Source organism: Syngnathoides biaculeatus, chromosome 3 (assembly GCF_019802595.1).
Source record: "Syngnathoides biaculeatus isolate LvHL_M chromosome 3, ASM1980259v1, whole genome shotgun sequence".
Classification (NCBI taxonomy): Eukaryota; Metazoa; Chordata; class Actinopteri; order Syngnathiformes; family Syngnathidae; genus Syngnathoides; species Syngnathoides biaculeatus.
Window position 1 is genome coordinate 35,508,883 of NC_084642.1, and position 11,157 is coordinate 35,520,039.

The 11,157-nt window shown below is 42.1% G+C and overlaps 1 protein-coding gene and 1 long non-coding RNA gene across 2 annotated transcripts in view; one reads left to right on the top strand and one right to left on the bottom strand.

The window, feature by feature from the left end:
• The window catches only part of il16 (interleukin 16), a 107,826-nt gene extending 103,715 nt beyond the window's left edge, over positions 1-4,111 (bottom strand). Inside the window, exon 1 of the mRNA XM_061815584.1 lies at positions 4,029-4,111. The gene's annotated coding sequence lies outside the window, so the exon portion shown is untranslated. The remainder of the gene's footprint in view (positions 1-4,028) is intronic.
• On the top strand, positions 4,112-10,990 carry LOC133498576 (uncharacterized). Its single transcript, XR_009794350.1, has 5 exons — positions 4,112-4,189; positions 5,818-5,869; positions 6,161-6,212; positions 6,372-6,440; positions 6,887-10,990. It is a non-coding gene; the product is annotated as an uncharacterized LOC133498576 (long non-coding RNA).
• The last annotated feature ends 167 nt before the right edge of the window (positions 10,991-11,157 follow it).

Genomic DNA, 11,157 nt, shown 5'->3' on the forward strand with positions numbered 1-11,157 from the left:
GCAAATGAAATAAATTCATCCCATCATTACATAATGATGTTGGGAGATGGATGGATGTTTTTTATTCTTTTTTTAAGGAAAGCAACATGAAATTCCATCCATCCATTTTCTTAGCCAATTAACCAGACAAGGGTCACGAGAGTGCTGGAGCCTGTCCCAGCTGTCATAGGGCAGGAGGCAGTTTACACCATGAATCACAGGGCACACGGAGACTGACAACAGTCACACTCACGATGACACCAAGGGGCAATTTGGAGTGTCCAATTAATGCATGTTTTTAGGATGTGGGAGGAAACAGGAGTGCCCGAAGAAAATCCATGCAGGCACTGGGAGACATAATATTACATCATATAAATGAGCAGAAGCAACATGATTATTATTATTATCATCAGACAGCTTCTTCTGCTCTCCCAGCTCATGTAAGATCTCGCCAATGCAGACCATGGCACGCTTCTCCCGACGCTTTGTATTGTGGAGATCAGTCTGCATCGCCTCTACTTTATGGAGGGTGTATCATGGTACTTCCATTTGAGTGTATCAGGATAGCAGGCATAACTGTGGTATGGAGTGATAACCTCCACACAAGCACCAATGTCTCCTGGCGTCACGAGCCAGCAACACAGGGGCGGACCCAGATTCAGGAGTTCCAGGCAACGACATGATATTCAAAGTGGCTTTATTCCAGAAATGGGTTGATACCAAAAGCCCGTCCAAAACAAACCAGAGGCACAAAAATGCTAGGCTAAAAGCAAGGTCCAAAAACATGAAATGAGGTCCGATGACTATGAAACAAACTAAGAAACTTGACAAGACGTGGTCAAACTTAAAGGGCACAGAATCACTGTGACTAAAGATAGCTCTACACTAGACTTACGCAAACAAATGGAGAATCCAATATGAGGTACATGCAATGCAACGAACTGGCCAATGCCAGTGACAAATTCCAAACCTAAAGGCCTAGTCAATTAGAGTGCCGAACGCGAAACAGCTGTGACAGGTGTCAGAGGTAGCACCGCCCGGAGCACTTTTTTCATGGCAGTGGCCAGGCGCTGCTCATGACAGAGCGCTCCCAACCCCCAATGCGTGGATCCAAGACACGACAGAACAAAAAACCCAAAAAAAATTACCAGGGGAGGGTAGAAGGGCCCCAGCCCCCATCCCCCCAGTCACCCAAAGCGAGGCGTCCAGCCGAGCAGTTCAGGAGGTCGGCCAGGACGCCAAGCACCAGGGTCCCCACAGGGTGACTCGGGTGGTATTCCTCGAGGAGGAACCCAAAGGCATAGCGGGAACCAGACGGGAGCAAGTGACGGATCTGGACGAAGACCTCCCAGGACGTGGTCACGAGCCAGTGGCTGCCGTGGGTTGGTCGACGCTGAGACGTGGATATGATGCAGCCGTGGATAGTGTGAGCGTGGCTCGGCGGCGGCTCGGTTGCCACCACGACGTGAACGAGGCTCAGTCGCCACCGTGACTTGGGCGATAGTCTGATGTGGCTTGGTCGTTGGCGAAGCATTGGTGGAGGTCGACTGAGGCTCGGTGGCTGGCAAGACATGGATGGACGTTGGCTGTGGCTTGGTCGCCGCTGGGGCAGAAACAATAGTCCATTGTGGCTTGGTCGCCGAAAAAGCGTGGGCGGATGTAAGCTGTGGCCTGGTCGCAGAGCAGTGGGAGGCACAAGGTGGCATCCTACTTGGGCGTCTCCTCTGGCCGCTATGCGGAGGGCCCAGACAGACGGCCAAATGGGTTCCCCAGAAAGGATTAGAGGAAGAGGACTTGGGCACACAGGGCGAAGCTACCTGGGGGCTGGAAGCAAGGGGCAGCAAAATAAACTGACTGGGACTGATCACTGGGAGAGGAAAGTCAGAGTTATTGTCCGAGTCAGAATCAGGCAGCCGGTCATATAAATTTAGGTCTTCCTCGTAATCCGAAAAATCTGAGTCCAGAAAAATATGTGGTGGCAAGCAGGTCCTGGTCGGAACATAATGAGGCCACCCGGATGGTGCAGATGACGCGGTGGGTGAGGACAATATCACGGAGCCCACCTGGATAGGAGATGCTTCGTCCTCAGACAGGAGGCGGGACAAGCGACGTGGCTGGCGAAGCCACGTCTTCCCTGACAACGACACAGGGGCGCACCCAAATGCAGGAGTTCCAGGCAACAACATAATATTCAGTGTCTTTATTCCAGAAATGGGTAGATACCAAAAGGCAGTCCAAAACAAGGCAGAGGCCCAAAAACGATAGGCTAGAAGGAAGTGTTGAAGGATAAGCGCCTCAGATAATAGATGGATATGTAAAAGAGCTTTGATTGTTTGTAAATCCTTTCATCAAGTACAGTTGTCCTCAAAAATTAAAATAAATGTCAAATGATTTTATCTTTTGCTCGTCTCTCCTGTTTTCATTATATTTTTTAATTTGGTTCCGTCACTCGCTCATATTTTTTCGATTTCATTCCATGATTTTTCATATTTTGATGTAATGCTGTCATGTACTGCCTTACAGTTCCATTATTGGACCCTAGAGGTCGCGTCGGCGTCCTCCCTTTTTCTCCCCTCTCCCCTCTCTGTTTTTAGCACGGCTCTTACTTCAGCATTATCGTCGCTGGTGTGTATGTATATAAGCCTGCCTATTCCCAGAAATCCTCGCCAAAGTATTGCAGCCACTCCTAGTGGTACTACGTACTGCCTACGTGACCCAAGTAAGCCACGCTATTTCTTGTTCCTGTGTTAACTCTTGTGTGTCCTCATTCTCAGGGTTCTCCTGTGTTCCTGATCCCTGCAATTCCTGCCAACAAGCCATTTCGCCTGTTTGGTCCACTCCTGCCACGTGTCCACCCCGCCGCTTGCCAACTCATCCAGGACCACCTCTATAACGTTTCATCAATAGACTGTTCATCATATTACATCTGCCTCCGCCTGCTCTTGGGTCCAGCTCCTCTCAATGCATGACAGATGCCCCACTCTCAGCCTTGAGTAGTTGCAGTTTCTGTTTCTATTTGCAACATGTGGAGGCCCCCACATATAGAATAACTATGATCAGTTATCATCGTCACATGTAAATGATTAACTGAAGCAATGTGGATGTTTTTTTTTTTTTTTTAATCAGAAATGTGTGGTTATTCAAAATGGTAGCCCACGGAAGATACTGATGCTTCTCATGCACTTGTATTTGTTTACATTAAAACAAAGGGAAAGTTACACTTTATATGTTAGGATTTTATTAGTCTGTCTTATTTGAAACTATGTCTCCATGTGCCCTGTGATTGGCTGGCATCCAGTTCACGGTGTACCCTAACTCCTGCACGAAGACAGCTGGGATAGGCTCCCTTGTCCTTTGTGATAAGCGGCTCAGAAAATGATTTGTAAATTGAGATTTAAAAAAAAAAGTCATTATGACTCTGCTGTACGATCATTTAAATGTCGTACAGTATAATATAGGCAATGTGTTAAAGACACGAGACTGGAGAAATTAGATGTTTATCTTCAAACACCTTTATTTTGTGACATTTTTTGTTTGGTTATGTGTGAGATTATTCTCATCTAAAATGCGTGACTTGTCTCAATTATTCTGTAACACTGACTTCGTGATACATGAAGGGTGTAATACTGTATAACAATATTGTTCTTGGTTGTTCCGTTAAGCATAGATAACCACTAGGTGCCGCTACTACAGAGCCTAATTCGTCATAATACTCACTCAGAACCCCATGGTTATAACGAGTTCTGAAAAAAGAATGCTCCCCCAGTGCCCAAACAGTTTGGAGGATGCCCACTTACTTAGGAAAAATTCATTAATTCAACAGCAAATGGGACAATAGAGTAAAGTCAGTACAACAATAAAAGTTGCCATAAAGCTGGAAGCTGGCACCAAAGATAAATGTGACCCAATGAATCAATAAATCGGGTCAAATTAAAAAAAAAAAAAAAAAAAGTTTGCCTGTTCTCCCCGTGTCTGCATGAGTTTTCTCAGGGCACTCCATTTTCCTCCCAGAGCCCCAAAACATCCTTTAATACGAGACTCAAAATTACCTCTAGGTGTGAGTGTGACTGCTGTCTGTCTCCATGTCCCTGCGATTGGCTGGCAACCAGTTCAGGGTGTACCCCGCCTCGTGACTATTGACAGTTGGCATTGGCACCAGCACTCCCCGCAAACCTCATGAGGATAAGCAGCTAAGAAGATAGATGGATGGGTGGGTATATTTCATCCGAATATCTCTGTTGTTCGGCTTCCATAGTAGCAGGCACTGCGCGTTTTCAACTGCGGAAGTAACGATGACGTCAAGGACAGAGGATGCGACTAATATGGCGACCACTTGCATATCAAGGGACACTCAATTGTGCAACTTTGAGCATGGATGACGCACGATCCGTTCACATTTATTTTTTCGTATAGACATTGAAGTGAATACTGTTATATGTATTTTTCATTACAATATCTATTTTAGAATGTTTATAGGGATGACAGTCCACATCCAAAAAAGGACCACATCCAGAAAGAGTGACCAAGTAAGAAAGAATAACACCGACAAAAATATTGGAAGCAGGAAGCCTTGACCGCTCTGGCCTGGACGTAACATTGTTTTAAGTACGCTTTCATGACGCTCGACAAAAATATATTCCTGCCCTTTAACCATTCGAAATAATATTTGGCATTTAAATGGGGGCAATTCTGATTCTTTTGGATTGTAGTTCTTAGTCTTTAAAGGTGTTTTCTGTCTAACTCTAATCTGAAATTCTTGTTTGGGAATGCTACTGTTTTGGACTCCATTAGAAACACTCTTTGTATATTCATGAAGACATCTTTGGACTGTGGATTTGGACAATAATATACCCATTTTATCCAGCGTATTCATCACTACGTACTGGGGTGACAGCAAAAAGTAGCTGTAATCAAAACAATCCCTCCGGGTTCAGTCCCTCCAGCTTAAAGGTCCCCTTCATTCAAGAGATTGGTAGGACTGGTTTAAGGTTGACATTACTGTGGTTTTTCAATTGCACATGATATACACAAATGTGTTATGAAGGGGCACAAATCGCTGTTTTGGTTTCAGCATAGTATTGAGCTAACAACTTCAACTAGCTAATATATAAAAAAAAAAAAAACGTATTTCACTATTTGTTTTCACTGAAGCGTAGTGATACATTTAGTGTGAGGGAATGCAAATGGAAGCAGAAGCAAAAATGGGCCGGTATCGTTCCACTACGATGCCTCGGGTGGGGGGACTCCTCCTGCTTAACACATACCATTCTTTTCGGGAAAGAAACAGTGACTGGCTATTTCTCTCCTGTGTATTTTTATCATAATTTTTTATATCTTTATGTGCAGGCGGCACGGTGTCGCAGATGTAGCGCATCGGCCTCACAGATCTGAGGACTGGGGTTCAAATCCCGGCCCCGCTTGTGTGGAGTTTGCATGTTCTCCCCGTGCCTGTGTGTATTTTCTCCCAGTATTCCATTTCCTCTCACATCCCAAAATCATACAACATTAATTGGAGACTCTAAATTGCGAGTGCAACTGTTGTCTGTCTTTATGTGCTGGCAAGCAGATTAGGGTGTACCACACCGCTAGCCTGTTGACAGCTGTGACAGACTCCAGCTCCCCCGCGACCCTTGTGAGGATAAGCAGCTCGGAAAATGGATGGATGGAGGTTCTGGTGTCTTGTTTGTCTTCTACTAGTTCGTTATCGTAGTTGATTTTCTGTTGTTTATTCATTAACCTATTCTCTATTTGGAATTTGTTGTTTCTGTTTCATGAGCTGAGCATTTGGATTCAATCTGAATTGTGGCATGCCTGCATCTTGTTCAAATTTTTTTGCAGGTAAATCCAATGGAATTGAAATATGGGACTTGTAGCCAAAGAATGACTTAAAGTAAGTAAGTTTCTTTCAGCTTGTCCCGTTAGGGGTCACCACAGCATGACATCTCAGATGAACACTCATATTTGTTTGGCACAGTTTTTATCCCGGATGCCCTTCCTGACGCAACCCCTCTAACCCCCTAACTGAGGCCCCGGTGAGATACAAACTCACGACCCCTGGTTTTCTAAACCCATGCTCTAACTGAGCTACAGCGCCTCAACTGAACTATGGGGACTTAATAATAGAAATGTTCATATTCTGTTGATGAAAGAATTGTGATTTGTTTTTCTTTCTATAAAACAGGACCTATCGAGAACATCAGTTCAGTCCCGTCACCTGAAATGACAGCAAAAAAGTAAATTCCATCTCTGGCCACAGCAGCATCGCAGTGACATACTGCACCAACCTCTCATCGCAGCTCTTTGCAGTGATCACATTACAGTCTAAATACATTATTTATGTTGTAGATGCTGTAATATATGATTTATAAATATCATGGCTCTTGCTTTGACAGATAAGATGATTCCTGAATCTTGAAAGAAGAAGGCCTCAAAGAAGTTACAGAAAGTACTGCACTTCCTAGGTACGTACACACAATCTAATAGGATCCCATTTAGGCACTCTTGTCAAACATTCCACACTTACAATGATAAAAAAGTTTAGTTTTAATTGGCAGCGGTATTAATTTCACAATGTGTGTTGTCCATTTTTTTCCCTCGGTAGGATGTCACTTCAATGTAGTAAAAGAGGTGGAATCTAATTTAATTACTTTGCTTATTCCATAAAAAATGATCTATTCTATAAAACAAATAAATTAATTTTACTTAAGCTACTGTATTTCACAAACTTGTGGTTATCACAGAGAGCATAATTTCACAATTTAGAACATACTGTAAAACTAAAAAAAAGCAGGCTTTTTCATTAATCCTTGTTATTCCATAACAGAGATACAGTAAATTATATGCAGTTATTATTATTTTTTTAATAATTATCCACCCATCCAATTTTCTGAGCCTCTTATCCTCACAGGGGTCACTGCAGTGTTGGAGCCTATCCCAGCTATCTTCAGCCAGGAGGCAGAGTACACCCTGACCTGGTTGCCAGCCAATCGCACGGTACATGGAGACAGAGAACGGTGGCACTCACAATCACACCTAGGGGCAATTTAGAGTCTCCAATTGATGCATGTTCTTGGGATGTGGGAGGAAATTGGAGTGCCCGGAAAAAACCCCAGAGCTCATGCAAACTCCACACAGGTGGAATTGGGATTTGAACCCCTGTCCTTAAAATTGTGAGTCTAACACTCTTAGCGGTCGTGCCACTGCACATTTCTTCTTTCTTTCTTACAGTATTTGGGAAATGAGGTCAAAATGTTCGGGACACTGGTCGAGATTATGGAGCCATGGTGTGAATTTTGTTACAACAATAGAATGACTGCTATCCCACTCAATCAGCCAAAAATATACATTATTTAAACAGGATCAGTTGTTCTTATCAGGTTACCACAACACATTGTGTTCCAAAGTAAACAGAGAGGACAGTGGTTTTATATAATTTCTGCCATTGCTACACAGAGAATTCCTTTAGTGTGAAGAGGTTCTGCAGCTGAAAGGCCCCTTCCCCCTTTTTCTTAAATACGGACCAACAGGTATACAGGTAATGTAAACAATAAATGTGTGCGTGTGCGTGTGAATCAGCATCCTGCTCCTTAGACATAGCGGTACAGGGATGGGACCTCTCAAGGGAAACGGATAGGCAAGTGTTTCCCTCCTGGAGCAGGAAATGGGCGAACCCTTGCCTGAAATTATGACTCCAGTCTTTTGTCATGTGAAGGAAGCCACTCCTGATAGCACAGGCTATAGGTTTCCTGTTGAGGGCCAATCGTTTTGGCTTCGCTGAGTGCGGGCAGGAAGGCTGAAGAATGCTGGGTCATGAGCAGCCCAAATTCTTACTCCAGCTTGGTATCTTGTCACAAACAGCTTCTGTATTGCTCCTCCCAGAACTATACACCTAACTACAGTTATTTGGAGATTTAAAACACACACTGGACATTTAGGGTGCAAAACAAGTATGTGCCCCCTTTTCAAATATGTATTTTTTCCCTCAACTTTCATGTCTAAGATCATTTTTAATGTTTAAGATCATCAAACAAAAGTAGATATCAGACTAAATTCACCCAAGTAAACATAAAATGCGGTCTTAAAGTTGTGATTTTATTTAAGTAAAAAGAAGTAATTCAGAGCGACATGGCCCTGTATGATGAAGTAAAAAAAAGTGCAACGGCAACTAGGAAGAGTACCGAGCCAATATTTGATATTCGAGAAGCATATCAGTGCTTCGTAGCTTTATTGTTCCCACCACCGAGCTCAGCTGTGCAATGGGAGAAGTGAGTTAACCCGGAGGAGGACAACCTCAGCCCCGAACAGGACATCTACTGACCACAGTCAGGTGACGGTAGATGACAGGTTAACATGGTCTTTTTGCAAAAGTGCCATGCACATTGAATGAAAATATCTGGAAGTTTCCCAGTCGGATCATAATTTTTTCAGAGAATAATTTGTCAATTTTGCTTTTAAAATGGAAGGCAAAAATGCACAATTAAATGAAAATATTGTGATGAATACAGGACGTTTTTACCCGAGCGGTACTTTTGTTGAGCGCAACGACAAGCCACTTTGCCTTCTGTGTCAGACATCTATCGCGCATTTCACACCTTCAAATGGTCGTATCACCTCACTCCATGCTAACATCAACCTGGAATTTCCAAAAGGGACTGAACTTTGCAGTCTTAAGTTAGTCACTTTGACAAGTAAGACAGAAAAACAGATGCAGTTTAAAAAATAGATAAATAAATGAAGCCACCCGAGACTAATGCTTGCATCGTGTCAACGTTGCAAGGGCCACTAACCAATTCAATGAAGGAGAATTTATTTCAAAGCGGCTTCGGTGACGTTGAGGAAATCTTGGGTCCTGAAAACCAAAATCTTGACAAATGGTATCAGACCTTCAACTGCCACACCGAGCAGAGAATATCACATCATGTGAGTATTTTAGTGTTGCATACTAGTTGAACTCATAGTTTGTTTGTGTAAGAGAGGACACGTTTTTTTTAATTATTATTATTATTTAATTCTGTAGTCTTAGTACTCTGTAGGAGTTGAGTTTTCTTGTCATCACGTTGGTGTGTGACATTTACAATAAATCTGGCTGAGCAAAGGTATGTGTGTGAGGAGGGAATCATGTTGATATGTATGATGTGGCTCTTGAAGTGAATTCAGCTCTATATCTGAATATCTTGAAGGAGAATGTTTAACCTTAAGTGTGTGACCTCAAGCCGAAGCACGCTTGTGGGTCCTGGAAAAGGATAATGATCCAAAATATACCAGCAGGTCACCCTCTGAATGATATCAAAAAGCAAAATTAAAGAGCAACTGACACCAAAATATATATTTTAAAATAGAGATTGTTATGAAAATGACATATAATATTATTTACTTCGATGTCACTACGGGAAAAAAGTGAGCGGAGAGCGTGCTAATGGCCATACTGCCTTCCTGGAACATTTGCTGGAATTAACATTTGTTCAAGTTTGGTGACTATACGTCGTTTGGCTAGTTAGCTCATGTTACACACTACTAAACTGTCTTTGTACTTCTATTTTGTTATTGTTTTGTCTTGTACTGTATTGTGTATGATTAAACGCAATACAAGTGCGTAGTTATATTTTGATGGATAGACAAAGGGGATTTATTCTAAATTCACACATAACAAATGCTATAAACTGTGAGACAAATTAGTCCCCCCCCCAAATATTATTTTTTTTTAATAGCTCTATCAACACTTGTCATTTGGAACACACAAAGTCTTGTTCTTTGCACCTGTGCAATTCATTTTTCACAACGAATCCGGTCTTTTGGAAACGTGTGAGGAGTGAATCCATCCTCCCGAGTGTTCGAGCAAAATCCAGCAATACAATGAGCCGGCATTTTGGCTAGCACACAGAACAAAACAGCTAATTTCTCGCCAGTGACTCCACAGCTGTTGTCGTCTGCAAAAACATCACTTCCTAGTTCTTTTCCAACAGAAATGCCTCAAGAGAATTTTCATGGCACGGGTGAAAAAATCCATATGGCAACATTCTGACGTGCTGTGAACAAACAGATGATTTTTTTTGGTTAACAACATACTACAAATTATGTTTTAGGTGTCAGTGGCCCTTTAAGGTTTCGAAAATCGCCTACTCCACGTCAGGATTTGAATCCGATTGAAGTTTGCAGTTTTCTCATCCTGCATAGTGACCTGATGCAAAGGTTTTCTATATTTTTTTAATCTAGAACTGATTTTTTTTTCAATGAAATATAAAGGCATCAATAGTTTCAGAGAATACTATCGTTGTTCAACAACTGCTCAAGTAAAAATTGTGCTTGAAGAAATATTAATTTCCCAAAATTGACAGTTTCTCATGCAACTTGTGGCTATCAAAATTATTTACTTTGCATAAAAAGGCTTTTAACTAAAACTACCATTTGAGAATACAATTTCACAGAAAGGAACCAAATTAACTGTAAATGGTTACATTTTCTCCAAAATATTTTGAAGGGGTTTTTTTTGTCCAGTGTGGTTTTAGAATGACAAGACACCTTATTCTATCAAAACTCTTGACCAATAGCTGTGTACAACCACGTTACTTGAGATTGGGCAGCTTCTCTCTGTGATAAATGGTAAATTCATTGACGGACGTCGCACTGCAAGTGAGTGAAGCTCAGCCACCTCACAATCTGCCAACTTTGTGGGCCACGTCTTAAGTAAATACAACAATAAAATTTTTGTGCCACTGTGTCATGCATGAAACATTTTTTTGGAATTACGTGGGCCCATCTTGTTAAGGGAAAAAAAAAAGTATCGTAAACTGATGCAAATCAAGTCAGGGACTTCAGTTTTGTTCGTACAGATGAAACCATGCATTGTATTGTAGTTTGTAACATTATACATACTGTAAATGATGACAGAAAGTATGAGAGTGAGTGAGTGAGTGAGTGAGTGAGTGAAGTGAGTGAGTGAGTGAGTGAGTGAGTGAGTGAGTGAGTGAGTGAGTGAGTGAGTGAGTGAGACGATGCACTCAAGAATAACTGTATTAACACCCATGTAACATTGACATAATTATTGAATTTCTAAACTGTTCAGTATTCACAATTTTTGGACTAGACCCTGGACTACTAGTGGCAGTTCTCCTAAGACCAATAAAAGAAACAGAACACTATATTTTTGTAGTCTGCTTGGTTTTCGACTCACCACTCTCC